Source organism: Anopheles stephensi, chromosome 2, assembly GCF_013141755.1.
Source record: "Anopheles stephensi strain Indian chromosome 2, UCI_ANSTEP_V1.0, whole genome shotgun sequence".
Taxonomy (NCBI): domain Eukaryota; kingdom Metazoa; phylum Arthropoda; class Insecta; order Diptera; family Culicidae; genus Anopheles; species Anopheles stephensi.
The window spans coordinates 31,931,724-31,947,636 of NC_050202.1; positions in this window are offsets into that span (position 1 = coordinate 31,931,724).

The window sequence follows — 15,913 nt, forward strand, 5'->3', positions numbered from 1 at the left end:
GTGAAACGCACTTTTTAATGCGTGAATCGAAAAGAACAACAGCAGCAACAACAACGAATCGTGCTCTCCCGTCTGGGGCGAATGGCAAATTCATGTACGGCCTGGGCCTTCTCGGTGTGTGTGTGTGTGTATATGCCGTAGAGGGAAGAGTTCGGAGTTGCTTTTTTGCTGCGCGCTAACTAGATTCGTTTGCCATTCGATGGGCTAGACTTCTTTGCCTTCTCCTAGCTCGCCTCTTGTTCTGATGTTCACCTCACATTAAACTCTTTGCGAGGAGTTTTGAACGAACAACAGACAAAAAACGCACAGGCACACACACACACAAGTACAGACGCACAAACATAGGCGAAACATTCTTCTCGGTCGATGCCATCGGGCATCAATTCAACACACAAATTTGGCAACAAAAATGGCGTTTGTGCGAAAATGCGTGTGGTTCTCTTCTACACCGGTTCGCTAGGCAACCGGAAGCGAGGATCGCTTGAAGCACCATCACACGCAACAGATACCACAGTGAGCCGCAGTGAGTCAACACAAAATGCTGACCGGAACTGGAACTGGGTACAGAACCTGTTTCACGTACGGCAGCACCCGGTTGAAATTCAAACGCCCCAACTGCAGAACCTGTTCGTGGTTTGCGCAGCCAGTGGTGAACCAGCCAGCTGCTACAAGCCAGAGCTTTGCACCTAACCCTAGCACGTGTGTTCTCGAACGCAACTATTCTGACTGCACTGGTACACTTTTTTAATGGCACTTTGCTGCTTACTGCTAGTACTTACGCATTTGCTACGCCCAGTGCGTCTCGTCATCGCCGTTCCCACCGTCGTCGTACGCCATGACATCACGCTCGGCTTCACGGACTGCTAGAGAGGAATAGCTTGCGGGACTAGCACCAGAATTTGGCCACATTTTAACACCTTCAAAACACAGCGATTCTAACTTTGGATTTCACTACTTTGAACAGCACTTCGAATATCCCGAAGGTTCTCAGCTCACAGATCGCACATTGATTGATACAGCACACGAAAATTCACTCACTTTAACTCACTCTTCACTAGAGTCCTATGCTTCAGGGCTGGCAAACGTTCCCGTTCCATTGCGTTCGATTCCCTCTGGTTCAGCAGGGTGGTGTCTTTTTTGGTTAAAATATTGCTACGGTGCGGCTGCAGCAACATGGCGGCTGTCATGAGCAGAGTACTAACGTTGCTGGATGCACCCTCGCACACTGGCCGACAGTACTAGCTTCGATCGTCTCGCTCCGGCTAGCTTCTGCCAGCTTTTAATCCACTGTTGATACATTTTCTTGCCGGCTTTTTCAAATGCCACTATTGAGGTTAGGTATTGTACCGGTAAAGCATCAAAACTTGCTTCCTCTACGCACGCGACTAATCCACCTAATTTCCATGCGTGCTTCTTATCATGTCACTTTCTTCTGCTCCACTCGCGCCAGGTTAAAATCAGCTTAGCAAAGCCATATTCACGATTGCCTGCAAGGCGTTGCCCGGACATTGATCGGTAACCGTAAAAATGACCATCGATATCCGAGAGGTGTCTAATGGAGCTCGCTGCCGAGCAACAAGATATAGAACAAAACAGCACGCACCAAAAAAAAACACACTACAAAATCAACACCCAAACTTAAGCGCCCCTATTTCGCCGGCCAAACCGCTCCCGATTGCGAGCAAACTGCGACTTGCGACGCGCAACCGGCACACGATGCGTATAACCTTGACCGAAACCTCGTTTTCGGAGTTGAATTTTTAGATTTTCAAGAGCACCGTGGGGCTGTTTTTTGATGATGAGCACCGATGGAGCTTGGAGCCGCTCACTCACGCACTCTTCCCTTGCGCCTCTCGCTGGTTGGTGGAACCGTGGAAGGAGCAGCAATATATGTGCACGATGTCTCGCAAACACTATACACAAAAACGCCCGCCTGTATTCGATTGTGTCCGTCCCGGCTGAGGCGGTTGGTGTGTTATAGTCGGGCCAAGATTTTCAAGTTCTCGGTCACTGCCAACTGCTCGTTGCCGCTTCTGGACCGCGCTCACCCGCTAGTCGTCCGATCCCTCCGCTCCTGCTGAATCGCCAAAAACCTCAATCACCAAAACATGCGTACGGCAAACGCCGGTACATGCGTGCGTTGGGACTTGCGTAAACAAACACATTCAAAAGTTTTCCCTCGCCTTCCTTCCTCCAGCACCTCTCCGCCATCCTCTCGTACGCCATTTTGCTACATTGCGAAACAAAACTGTAATGAGATAGTGGTCGCCAATCCCTTGCCCCTCCGTCGAGTTCGGTTTTTGCGTTCGTGCAAGAATCGCGAATCGCATCTATGCGTACGCACTGAGTAGGATAGATACACACGCACCTAGATCCTCGATGAGCAGCACACACATACATGCACAACCTCCGATGTTGTGGGGGGATAGGGGAGTTCTATCTGAATTACACCAGAACGGTGCGTAAATATCTACCATACGCACCACCGAACGTCACCAACACCTTCGAATTCTGCTATCTACTTCCCCGGTTCCTGTGTGCGTGCAAGTGGAGCCTATATGCGTAAACCCACCCCAGCCAACGAGAGCGATCCTTACACACACACAGCTTCCTTCCTAATCCCCCCACCACTCCATTCGTTTTCCGAGGTATATCAGTAGGGAAGCCGGCACCGTAACCTTCGCATTGAAACAAACAACAACCCCACACTTCTCCCCCGCACGTGTCACCCTTCTTTGCTACACTGCGAATTATAATGAGTAACTCGTGCGTATACGCAACAAAGTAAGTCAATACACACTTACGCGCATACCCTATCACATCATAAACAGGTAAAATGCTCAACACTTCCTCCTTCTGCTCCATTTCATCTCCCTCCCCCTTGAGATCCGATTGCGCAAGGGACTCGTTCTTGACCTACCCCAAAATACCACAACCCTAGTGGGTACTCGCGATCGAGATCCTCCGGATCCGGGCCGCTCGGTCTAGCAGATCCTGACCTGCATCAACATCAACGGCAAGCTGGAGGCGATGTTTTCTCCTCGCAAACGCACCATGCTTTAGGGGTTGCTGCTGAGTGTCAGCTTCGGACGGGAACGGTGGGTTCTCGCGCATCCCCACCCCGGTCGACGGCTATCGGCAATGATGGTTTCGCGAATTTCGTCCGCCGTTCGTACGCGTTGTTTTGCGAACTCGAATGTGGGTCTGCTGTACGCAACTCCCCACCAGTTTTTCTTTCGTATCGCTGAGTGTGTGGTTTTGACCGTAGTATGGTGGGGGGATCTTTTTTGCGTGAGTGATGAAATCCAGTTTTGCGATGTTTTCCTTCAAGAGTTGAGTTGAGTTGATCCGGCGTTCTGTGGCTATGTGTGTGTTTGAAAGTAACGGACGAGAGAACACGCACAACTCAACGCCACTTTGATCGAACGATGCACAAAAGAAAGGTGAAATGAGAAACAGTTAAGTAGATGAGTGGAGCAGCGTGTTTTTGGATCATTTTATTTGAGTTGTAATTAATTTTGTAAATTGCTGTTCTTTAATTAGTAATATTGTTGTAAGCAAACAATTCTGACAGTTGACAGTTTTGACAGTTATCATTTGTATCATTTGTAGTGTGACCAGCCATCTTAGATCGGAACCGATCAATCGTTGCATACGCAGAGCGCTCATACGCACGCTGTATCATTTTCACTCACGCAATGGCGCTTCTCCCCACATCGCGAGCTGGGCGGAAAGAACCAACCAGAAACTAGGTCAGATAACGGCGCTGTGCGAAACGTGCCCTCGTGTGTGCAAATAGCGAGCGGCTGTGCGGCTGTGTTTGTCTTGTTTTAGCCCAATTCCTCTCCAACCTCATCCACCGGTCATCGACACGGCTTCGCTATATTTCCCCTGAACATTCGCCATTTTGCAAAAAAATAAAACACTCCGCAAAAAAAGGAAACCGAAAAACCAATTCCCCCACCACTGGCGAACCGAAGATTCGCGAAACCACGATTCGCGAGCAGGGAAAGAAAAAAAAAGGCAACCCGTGGGGGGAAAACGAATTGCGTGTGTGTGCGCGAACCTTTCTCTCTTTCCTTGGCGGGCCAGTTTCTGCCCGTGCGTTAAAGCAGGATGGCAAAGGATCCCCCTCCCGAGCGGCCATGTTCGAAAAGTGCGTGAGTGCGAAAATGTTCGCGAAATTCTGCGAACCCCGAATTCGCAATGGGCTCCCCTTGCTGGTGGAACGAGTGCCCGATCGTCAGCGCATTCGACTTGCGATCGTGCGCTGGGACGGTTGTGCGTGGTTGGCCCAGACATTTGCACAGACTTTGCAGAAAACGACCAACCCCCTCGGAGGAGGTGATGGCCTTTCTTTTTGGCCATTCGCATGCTGGCTACCGAGTGGAGCGGATCGTCTGCTGGCTGCCTGGCTGGCTGGTGACATCCGAAAGCACACCAACATCCGAAACTCATCCGAAAGACTCAACTCTGGACCAATGTGGATTATTAGGTACCCCATCGAAGGATAACGTCGCTCCAACGGATACGTGTGAAACGGATTATCGAGTGAAGTTGAGTGTTAAAATGAACAGTGTTAATGTGAATGAAGATGAAATGGAATTCATCAATTAATTTATATCAGTGTGCTGCATTTAGTGTGACAAGTGTATATTCTTTGGAGGCGATTATCGACAAGCGCATAAACGCGATTCAGTCCATTGCTTTAGTACGATTTGAGGAAATTTTACTGGTTAGAGGGCATATCTAAGAACCAATCTTTATACCTGATAATGGCTACATTTTTGCTAGACAACCTTTAATATTTCAGTGAGGTGAAGTGAAGAACTGATTGATGCATTGAAATCAATAAGCATTATAATTGTAAATGATTTCTGATCCTCTAGAACGCTTGGGATCGTATGAGGTGTTAAAGTTTCTATTTGAACCGAAACTCAAGAAAAAAATGCAAAGAAGACCTTCTGATTGGTGATAAGAGGACTGATCATCAGCAAAAGGTTCTTGAGAGTGGACCAATCTAAATGCCAAACTGTATTCGATTGAACCTGAGCACAGAATACTCTTCTTTCAGTTCATGAGTCTTCTCTCAAAGCTCAACCACGGTTGCTGGGAGTATATGTTTGCCTTCAAAGACTTGGTCTGAGTTACAACATTTTAGAGTATATCCAGTGGCGGATTATCCTAGGAGCGGTAGGAGCGGCTGCTGGAGGCTTCATCGATGAAGAAAATCCTGTTGTTTCCCTCGAATGCCACAATTAAAGGGGCCTCAACTGCCATACCGCTCAGGGCCTCCAAATATCTTGACCCACCAGTGGGTATATCCAAATGTGATTTGATTTGAGTTCTCCCGTGTGAAAGACTAGTGTCATTGGCAATATTTCACCAGTTCTAATGAGACTTTCAGAATTAATTTTTTTTTCGTCTTTTGTTCGATCGACGATCTGCAGGGTACATATGCAGACAAATATTTAGTGTTATATGCCATGCTATTCTAAATTGCAATAGCGGCATGCATATATTCAACCGATATCTCCATTTCTTGTTGCCATATAACAGATGCTTGCATTAGGTAGTGACATCCCTATATTAACCTCACCTGCCAAGGTCCTAGATATCGTTCAACAAATTAGTGATATTAATCCCTTCGCTGATCCTAACTCCGTTGCAATGCCACGTATTTTAGTGATTGTGTTTGATACAAAACGACACACACAAAAAACAAATATTCCCACACTACCCCAAAAAAAAAGAAACCTTTCCTTCTCAAAGCGTAGCGATTAAAATCAAAAGCTGACTTCTCGATTGTGCTGCCTAGACATAACCGGATCGGGATGCGATTGAATGCAATCCGTCCAATCCCTCCGACGCGTACAAACGCAATCGGCAAAAAATCTGTCACCTGCGTTCGTGGAGAGCGTGTAAAGTTCTCACGATTTTAGAAGCACACGGGCGAATCAAAACGCATGCGCCCAATATTCTACGAAGAAAATCAGGATAAAGCAGATACGCAAAGTGTACCGAGGAAGCGATCCCTGAAGCCGAAACCTTTTCTGTTGTGCAGAATATCTTTAAACCCGATCGAGAAATTATTTACTTTCGGTTAAGCGTACAACTCTCAACCGAGAGTTTAATCGAACACGTTTCTTCGCGTGCAATGTAATGGGTGAATTTATTGAACAGCCGCTTTAAGGCACATCGATAAACGCGCGTGCATTTCCGTCCTTTTTTCCACGAAGAAAAAGTGAGCAAAACGCAAACCACAGTTTGCTGGGTTTGATTTTTATTCACGTTGCAAATCAAAACCCGATCAAACCGAACACAAAAGCGTATCCCAAACGTTGATGCGCGAAGAGGAGGAGGAGGAGGAGGTGTATTCGACATCATTCAACCCGAACCCGAGGGGGTAAAAATCACCAAATAAAATCGCTGCTTCCCTTTCGCATTCGGTGCGCAACAGATTGCGATCACCGGGAACGCGGCGGTCTGTGTAGAGCTAGGAGGCGTGGGATTCTCTATTCCCACGGATCCTCGCGATACCGATCCCGAATTCAAGGCCAACTATGCTTGATATAGCAATGTTGGTTGTTGGTCCCTAAAGAAAGCTAGAGAAAAAAGGGACAGTGCTCAAGCAACCGACAGGTCCTAAGAAAACGATTTAGAAAACAAGACAAAAAAAGCACCCATGAAGAAATTCCACGTGGTGGAAGAAGCGTGATCGTACCGTGGCGAGTTTGATTTCTTGCGCTTATGGCGGCGGTGAAAGAGGCGGTGGGAAACGCAAGGAAGCGTTGGAAGAAAAGGCGAAGGTTACGAATAAACGTAATATCCCTTTTATCCAATAGATTTTATTCGTACCTGTTTTCGTACGCACTTTTGCCCTTCGCCCCGTCGCCTAATGCTAGGCTTTTGATTTTATTCGTACGATCAAATAATCGAAAGGATCCCTTGCATTGTGTCCCTTTTGCGCGTTCGGTTTGTGATTCCGGGCAAGGGACCACTCCTGCACGTTCAAAATCTTTTATGCCTTTCCCTGGTGGCCGGATCGCTGCGTTCCGAGGCTTTATTTTATCTACCCTCACCCTCACTGATGCTCGCTTCGGTATCCTTCCGATGGTCGTTTTTGATGGAGGTGTAATTTTTATCATCCTCCCCCCGTCCCTATCCGCAGTGCTACGGCGAACAAGTGGACAGAACTTGATTTTGCCTTTTCATCCTTTTTCGTTCCTCGATGTGTGTCTTCCATTCGCTTTGTGCCTCCATCTCCACTCCGGACAGCACCGGGCATCGCTACACTATGATGAGGAGACATTAAGAAGGAAAGATTGTTATTTTATCTTTCCTCTCGAAGTCAACCTTCCGCGATCATCCAACAGAATAGGGAAAAACACGATCATATGCGCGCTGGTCATCCTTTCCTTTTGCACCCTTCCATATCCCGCATCTACCGTAACGATGGACGCAAGAAATCACACGCTATTTCAACTTCCCCCAGGAGTGAATGTCTCCGCCATGGAAAGGAAAATGCGTGCGTGTGTGTGTGTGTTTTTACAATTTGTTTGGCTTGGGAGGATTTTTTTAAAATCAATTCTTCCCTTTTCTCTACAATCAGTCGCCATACACGGTCATAAATCAGGCACAGGTTGCGTTTGCAAGTGACATCCGCCTTCCCCATGATGTTCTTTGGGACGGTTTGGAGTGGTCATCGGAAAGGACACCGGTTTATGGATTGTGTATTTTGGTAGCGATCGAGCTGGTGGGATGCGTTTTTTGTGGCTTGCGAATGATTGTGTGGAAAAAAGGCTGGGCTTCTTGACCGTTAAGAGAAGTTAGGGATCTTGTAAATGGGAAAGAGAGAGAAGAAAAGATCGATCTTTGATAAAACAATTCATGAATTGTCTAGGCACAACAAGTGTCCACTATTTGCGCTTTAGTGTTTATTTGTTACGAGTAAAGTGATTTCTTGCAAACAGAAGGAAATGACTTGCATTAGAATGCAACGATGCCTGACGATGCCAGGTCCATTTAGGTATGTTTATGTTTATTCTGATAAATTTTATTCTACCTCATGGTTGCACAAAATGTACTGAAGAGCTAAGGCCTTATGGAACCTATTCATGTCTAAAGCTAGTAAAGGGAAGGTGTTTGTTAAAACAAATAAAGAAGGATTGAGTGTGGGATCGGCGGGCTCCAATGGCAGATCCTGAGATCGCTTGATGTGACTGACTTGATGTGTAAATCTTTCTCAATCACTCTGAGGCTCATCGGGAGAATCGCTAGAGCCTCGAAAAAATTGAATAGATTAGCAACATTAGCGACTGCGATAGCGTTGATTACTTTTCCACCAAATTATTGAAGGACCTACCGGGCAAAACGAATCGAAAAGAGAGTCTTAGGTATAACTGATGGTGTCCAAACTAAACAATATGCATGCCAAATGCAGTCTTACGTAAAGTGCATTTTCCCCTGTATGTGATCCTAGTTGACAGTTGTCAGATCGTTTATCCAAACACCTGTCTAAGCTGGGTATCGATCTCGGGCGATCTCTTACCTACTCAAGCTCAAGCCCTTAAGCTCCCATGTGCACTGTTTTACGTGAAGATCGATTATATTATGATTAAATTCGTATTCTCCATGTCGCTCGTTCCGTGCAACTCTACTGACGAGCACGATTGCATTTCAAACGTTTCTCTTCCCTAATTGTCTGCGCCTTTGGTTCGGTTTCCCGGTTTCCAAATGAAATCGATGATTGATGAATCGCTTCAGGAAGAATGATCACTTGAAATTCGTATACACGTCGAACGAATGAAACAGTTACACCGTTTTCGTTTCCTTCCTTCCGTTTGTTTTTATTGTACTTTTCCTCCCGGTTGCCCGGTGCTTCTTGTCCCTAGCGCTAGATGCAACGCTGATGTCGCACAATGCGTGCGAGCCTGCCCAGCCATTGTCGACCTGCCGGAAACGGTATTGAGATCTGTATCACCAGTTGACGAACAGGAAGACCTTTCCCGAATGCAGTGAAGGCACGCCACGGGCAGCAACCCGGTGATGAAACTCGCGATTGGCAAGATATAGTAATAATCCACCAGGCCAACTCTTCCACCGATCGTTGGCGTATATTGCGTTTGCGTACGGGTGGTCCGGAAGGTAGCGCCATTGATAGACACACACACACACACGCACGCACACCCTTACCCGATATAAGAAACGCATGCACGACTTTGCCCAGACGCAAGTCATTTAAGCAAGTGCCGCCGACATGATGCCGCCATCCTGGACGCGCTTGACTGTTGTACGCTTTGCTTTCGGCGCTGGTGCTTCGTAATCTTTACCGATGCATTTATCGTGGTTCGTGCATCGCAAGCTAAATCCGGAGATACCGGGCGACGACGACGATCCGATTCTGATGACTTTTGGCGGCGATTTCCCTTTTTATCTGTCGGACTTTTTCTTTGGGGTTTGTTTATACCGACCGGGAAGGAAATTGTGGAAGTTGAAACAATAAACAAATGACAAGTTTTGCCCGCGAGAGTCCGTTAGCTGTTGGCAACGCAGTTCAGTTTCGTGTACCAACACAGTACTCTACGCACATTCAAATTCATTCCTTACGAATATCCCTCGAATATGCTCTCTGATTCCCTTTGGGCTGCGCTTGTTGATTTTTTTTTGTTTGGTTACGATCACCTCATCTCAAAACCATGTGCTAAGAAAAGCAACAACGTGTTGAAATCTCAAATTGCGCAACGCGGGCCTAAAAAAAGCATCCCGAGCAGTTCGGCATCGTCAAAAATCAACACCAAAAAGGAAGCAAACTGCACTCAAAAGTTAAAAAGGCATCGCATTAGTGTGGAACACGCGGGCAACGAGTGAGGTGGCTGGAAGGAAGAAAGCAACAAAGACGAAGAACGCACTCCCACAGAGGGTACGATGCGTTGCCGTTTGCGCAACCGAACCGTTGCGCACAACTTTTGCAGCTGCACCTGACCACCAAGCTGCCGGGAAGCAAGCGCGCAAGAAGGACGAAAAGAGCAGTAAGCGAACGAAAATGGGAAAATGTGCAACGCGAGTGAAGTGCACATTTTTTTTTCTGTTTGGTCCCTTCGGGCTGTAACGATTCGTTTTCCCATGCCCTCGAAGACATTTGCCGATCAGCTTGCGCAACTTGCGCGTAGGCACTGGATCCTTAGGGGAGGATGCGCCGATCCTTTCGCAGGTCGTTCATTTTCCGTTTTTCGTAACGTCATTAACTTCGGGGTTTCGCCTACGCTTGCCTTTTTTTTGTTGTCGGCTTTCTCGCTCCCTCTCGTATGCTGCGGTTCCATGTGAAAATGTTCAATTTTAGGGATACATGTTTCATGCGTCGCCTCCCCTGCAGCACATCGCTCTTCTTCCTCCGGTCCGAAGGATACGCCGACTTTTTATGACTTTTCGTACCTATCACTAGTGTGCGGCGTCCTGGCGAAAAATGGGCTCGATTAGACGTTGGTACTTCACCCATACGCATGCAGACACAAACACACTCACACGTGAGCCATATGTTTCTTGTAAACGGACATATCTTATCGCTAAAAGCATTTTTGCCTTTTCTATTTGGCTCGGGACACGCTACAGCATCCGCTAGGGAGAAGGTTTCGGTGGGAACTGGTATCATTTTGTGCCAATCGTTAATTGACTGCTGTTTGGTCCAGGTTTCTTTTTCTTCTCGTTCTGGAAGACAGTTGCTTCCGTAGAGTAGCCAGCGGGTTCATTTTGTTTATCTGAGGTTCGTTATATTATGTTTTAGAAACCTACAACATTTTATTTTAAGCGAATTAAGTTCAATGCAATTGTCCATAGTTCATCTTCATACCGCTTTTTTCATAGAAGTGTTAAACCCAGAACGGTTTACTCTGGTAAAAGTCTTAAAAAAAAAATCAACGATAATTTATTACCACTAAGAACGGGATTCTTATCTGCGAGGCCTGATAAGCCAACCTGCCCTCGATGTGACCGAGACTTTGCCCAAGAAAATTTTATTCATTAATATTGAATACTGTTGTGGACGAAGTTGGACGCAAGCTAGGGATTTTCTCGATAAACGAATCTTTTCGACCAAGCTCGATCACATTACAATCGGTGTTGAATCTGCGACACAATTCTCAATTCACAATTCTCCGTAATAGCGGATCATGAAAATCTATAATAAGTGCTAAGTTTGAGGAAAGATAGTTGTCATCATTCTGCGAAACTGCAAATTATCCTAGTGAGCATGTCTTCTTCCTTCTAGGACCTCTTAAGATAATGCCGGCAATTTCTGGCTTACTAGACCTATAGATACCGCATAGTTGGAAAGTCAGTCCTCACTATGGGGGAACGGCCCAGTTTGCCGGTCCTGCCGTGTGAAACCAGCTACCGGGCCGCCCAAGCTTGTTTAATCACGGGAGATTTGTAAGAACAGACCAAACCTGCGTCCTCAAGGAACCGAAAAAGGGAGCAGAACAGTGTCTTTGTACAGAAAAGGCGAAGAATCTGACGAGTCATCTATACCAGCCGGCGCCATTTTCTACGACAGGATCAAGCAGTTAGCTGAAAGCGAATCTAGTGTCCAGAACGGCGACTAAATCCCTGCCACATCGTTATCTTTTGGGGTACTGATCATTAGCGGAATAGTTGAAGTCTAGAATGAAGATGCCCGTGAGCTACTGAAAGTGATAGCGATACATCAAGGCCACAGGGCTGACATATCAACAGTGATTCTTTCCTTAATCGATGTGTGTGGGTCAAACGTTTATGCCAAATTCTCGGTCTTGTTTCTACTCTCTGGTTACATTGGTTCGGAGGATGGACCCAAAATGCCACTGTCTGCTTTATCCTTTTGGCATTTCCCTTAGGTGATATGTTCCATGTATTTTGCCAACTCTGTTGTATCACTGCTTTGAACCACACCGATGCATTGACTTAGGAGATGCAACCACCTATGGCATATGACATTCAAGAGATCTCTTCACAGTCTCAAGAGGTCTGGAACTCTTGGCCAATATTGGCTTGCCTGACTCAATTTTAACCATTGCTGGATAGCCAGCATCTTCCCAACACAACTTGACTGAATTCAAATTTCAATTGGACCACACCGACAAAACAAAACCTAATATACAAAAAAAGGGGGAAGTTTTTCTCGTAGACAAAAAGAAAGGAAGAACAGAATAATATGTAGACAATTTAATTAATCCTTATCAATTTGGCCATTAGCTGCCGAGCTGCAATCATTGCAGGCATTCGATAGATTACACCTGCCAAACAATTATACATGCATGCACCACCTATTAGTTCATTCACTTTACGTTTATTCGCCTGTCTGCCTCCACAAATTGTGTAATTAACCTTTCGAGTTCGAGTTCTTACATTTAATGTTTAACGTCCATGCGCTCCCTTTCGCGCCCGTAACGAACCGATGATCTTCAATCGAATCTCAAGACAAAACACACACCCTAGCTTACCATCTTTCACCCCCACGGTTGCGATTGTTTACAGTAAAGAGTTTATTCACATCGGCAGAACCAATTCTCCGTTGCAGGTCCCGCACTGTTCCCGCCACCTAGAACCGAGCGGACCGGAGCTATTTTCAGCGGCACCGCACACACTTCAATTGCAGACACCCGCGATGCGCGCGCTACAACCCGTTGCGCGTTCGCCAATGGCCGGATGCATTTCGGTGTGCATTTTGTTGCGCTTCCGCCTACTGCTCCTTTCCCCTCACCCCACCCACACACGTGTTTGTATACAGTTTTCCAGTGCAAGCCGTTTTCCCCCTTGCTTTTTTGTTGTTGGTTTGTTAAAAATAAGCGCAAGCAAAACCGCGCAGAAGGATGCACCCGGGAAGACATTGGGCGAGGCATCTGCATCTTGCCGGATGATCATGGCTACTCCAATGTTCAATGAACTTTACTGTAAACAGTGCTTTCCCGCTGCGCAACGGTGGTATCTGGCATTTTTTCGACGATACTGCCAGCCATGCCCGGCGTAAAGGTTTTGCCTTCCTGGGTGAAGATTAATTGGAGACATTTGCTTGGAGAATTATGAGTGAAAAACATTCCAATGCACTGCAGTGCAACGCCGTGCGTTTTTTGGTGGTGGCACGATCATGGATGGATGCGAGTTGTAATTTTCATAAACAGATCGTTTAACGCTTAACTTAACAAACTACGTGAGGATCTATGCGTGGATGTTCCGGTGGGGAAGCATTCATTATTTTCACCAAACATGTCCACATAGCTCAAACGCCAGACAAATTGACTATGTTAATTCCGTTCTTATTAGCCACACGATAAAGCCTCACCGAGCTTCGGCGCAAAAGCCCTCGACTCTTAACGAGCGGACCAGAATATAGGACGAGCGCTTGCATAGCAATGCTCCTCCATTCACTCATTCATTCATCATTAGTGCCCGAAACGTTGCAACGTTCTTTAAGACCGCAACATAGGCAAACTCTTGCCGCCCGACAGAACAACCCGAAGAGAATGGGATTCCATTGTACAGGCAGACACAGGGCACGGGCGGGATTCTGGAAAATCATTCCACCGGCCAGGCAGCCCTTGGTCGAACGAGGCCCTTGAACAGAAGAGAAAGGTTAATTACACAACCGGCTAAACCATCGTGGAGTACGCTGCGTGTCCGGCCGGTGCTGTGTCTGTGCTTTCGCCATGCCCCCGAACGATGTTCCCGAATAAGGGAAGAAGTGGATAATTAATTAAAACCCTCCTAATTGGCGGGAGTATTTTAATCATGCTGCAAAACATTTATCAACCCGATCAACCCGGGTTGAGAAAAAGCCACGTTCGTTCGCCTCGCGCTCAACGTCATTCTTTTTGACGTGCGCCTAGTCTGCGTTGACTACGAAATGCAAAGTGCTTTGCTGCAAAAGTTCCCTAACGGCCGAGAAAGCCGAACGGGACCTGGGAGATACTATTCGCCAGCTAAACCCAAATGCACGGGGCGAGAGTTTTTATGGTCTGGAATCAATTGGAATTAAATTAGCTCTAACTGGGTCTGGGCCCTCGCAGGGCAACTTTAGTCCCAGAAACCGGGTGTACTTTAGTGAGGTTGATAACGATTTTTTTTAAGTTGGTTGAGGTTGTAAATGAGTGTTGATGATCATCAATTGAGGTTTACCAGTTTACCTATTTTTTAAGTATAAAAAAATGTTGTGATAACAAATAAACCTTCTTATAAAAGAATTGCTTCAAAGGCAATGATACCTCAGCTGTGGGACCTCCAAAGAACTGTCGAAATCCAAAGCACCGAACCTCAACCGAAGAAAATCAAAGATCATGCTGCGACTGCAAATACGATCTCCGAACGCAACGCGTGTGTGCAGCGAATCTAAAATGTCTGCCCGCCGATGCGCGTCCGCCATTACGCGTCCGCCAAACGCAGCGCCGCCGCCCGGTCACGGTTAAAAAAAAGGGCCCCCGACTCCGTAGCAAACCGGGCACTATCATGGCCCGCGCATTCTCTCGGTACCTAAGGGAAGCCGTATACCGAATTTTAAGATGCATCCACCAAGCGGGGAAGAGGTGGAAGAGTGAGCGAGGGGGTCCTTCCCCCACTTCCTTCCCACTGACCCTCGCTTGTGTCCCAGTTAGTTTGCGCATCCGCATGGCCTTTGCGCGAGTTAGCAACGAGCGTCGGTAATCGCTAAATCAGCATTGGGAGTGTCGTGTTGTATCCAACGCGACGAGTTATGCTGATGCGGCGATCGCTGCTGGGCCGTTTATGGGCCGATAACGGAATCGGCTGAATTCAATAAAACAGTTAATTTCAAGACACCGAACTGTAAAAGACTCTTTCTATCTATTCAGAAAGAAAAGTTTTAACTGGCGCCCGAATAGGGACCTGACAAAAAAATCAGCGGGAAGTGTATAAGTTAAAAAAAATCCTATAAAGTTAGCCATTTAAAAATTGTGGCTAATCTCGTGGTTGAAGGAGCCATCATAATAACGAAGCGAACTTTGGGACACCGTGGTTAATTCCCGATTGCTGCCAGCGAGCCCCCAGTCATCAGAAGGATAAAAAGGAACATCTTGCTGTAGCTGCCCAATTTTCCCCCGAAGAAAAAGAAGTCAGATGCCCATGGAAATTAACTCAACCATACTGTAAGTAAAAACCTAAAAAATCCGAAATCAGTGAAATTTTGGTGTTTAATTAAATAGCTTCTGCTGTAATTTGTTAGTGGTGAATCGTGATCGTGACAAGTGTTAAGTGAAGTGAGCATTTAAAACACAAAAATGACCAATCCCAACACTGAAATGGTTCTACGATCTTTCGTGGAGATGGGAAAAACCCCTGACTTTTTGAGGGATGTTCCTATTTTTGATGGAAACCCAAATGAGTTGATGAATTGGATTTCGGATGTGGAAGATGTTTTTATCATGTATAGAGATCTTCCTGACGACTCTGTGCAGTTCCATCTGATCGAACGAACAATCAGAAGGAAAGTCCGTGGAGAAGCTTCCGATGTGTTAAATGCAAATAATGCAACATGTAGTTGGCATCAGATAAAATCTATCCTAATGCTTTACTATAAAGATAAGCGTGACGTGAAGACCCTGGATTATGAATTGACGTGTATTCGTAAGGGTAATTCGGAAAGCCTCGCCGGATATTATAGCAGGGTTAACCAATTGTTAGCCGCTATAATAGCACAAGTTCAAACTGACAGTAAGTACTCTCTGCATGCAAATGTCCACATAAACTATTTCAGAGAGAAAGCTTTGGATTCGTTTATTAGAGGTTTAGAAAAACCATTATCCACTTTATTAAAAACTGCTGACCCGAAGACCCTTAGCAAAGCATATCAATTTTGCATTGATTACTTTAATATGGACGTTCGATCAGCACCTTTTAAAAATCAATATGGAAATCAAAATTCTCTTAA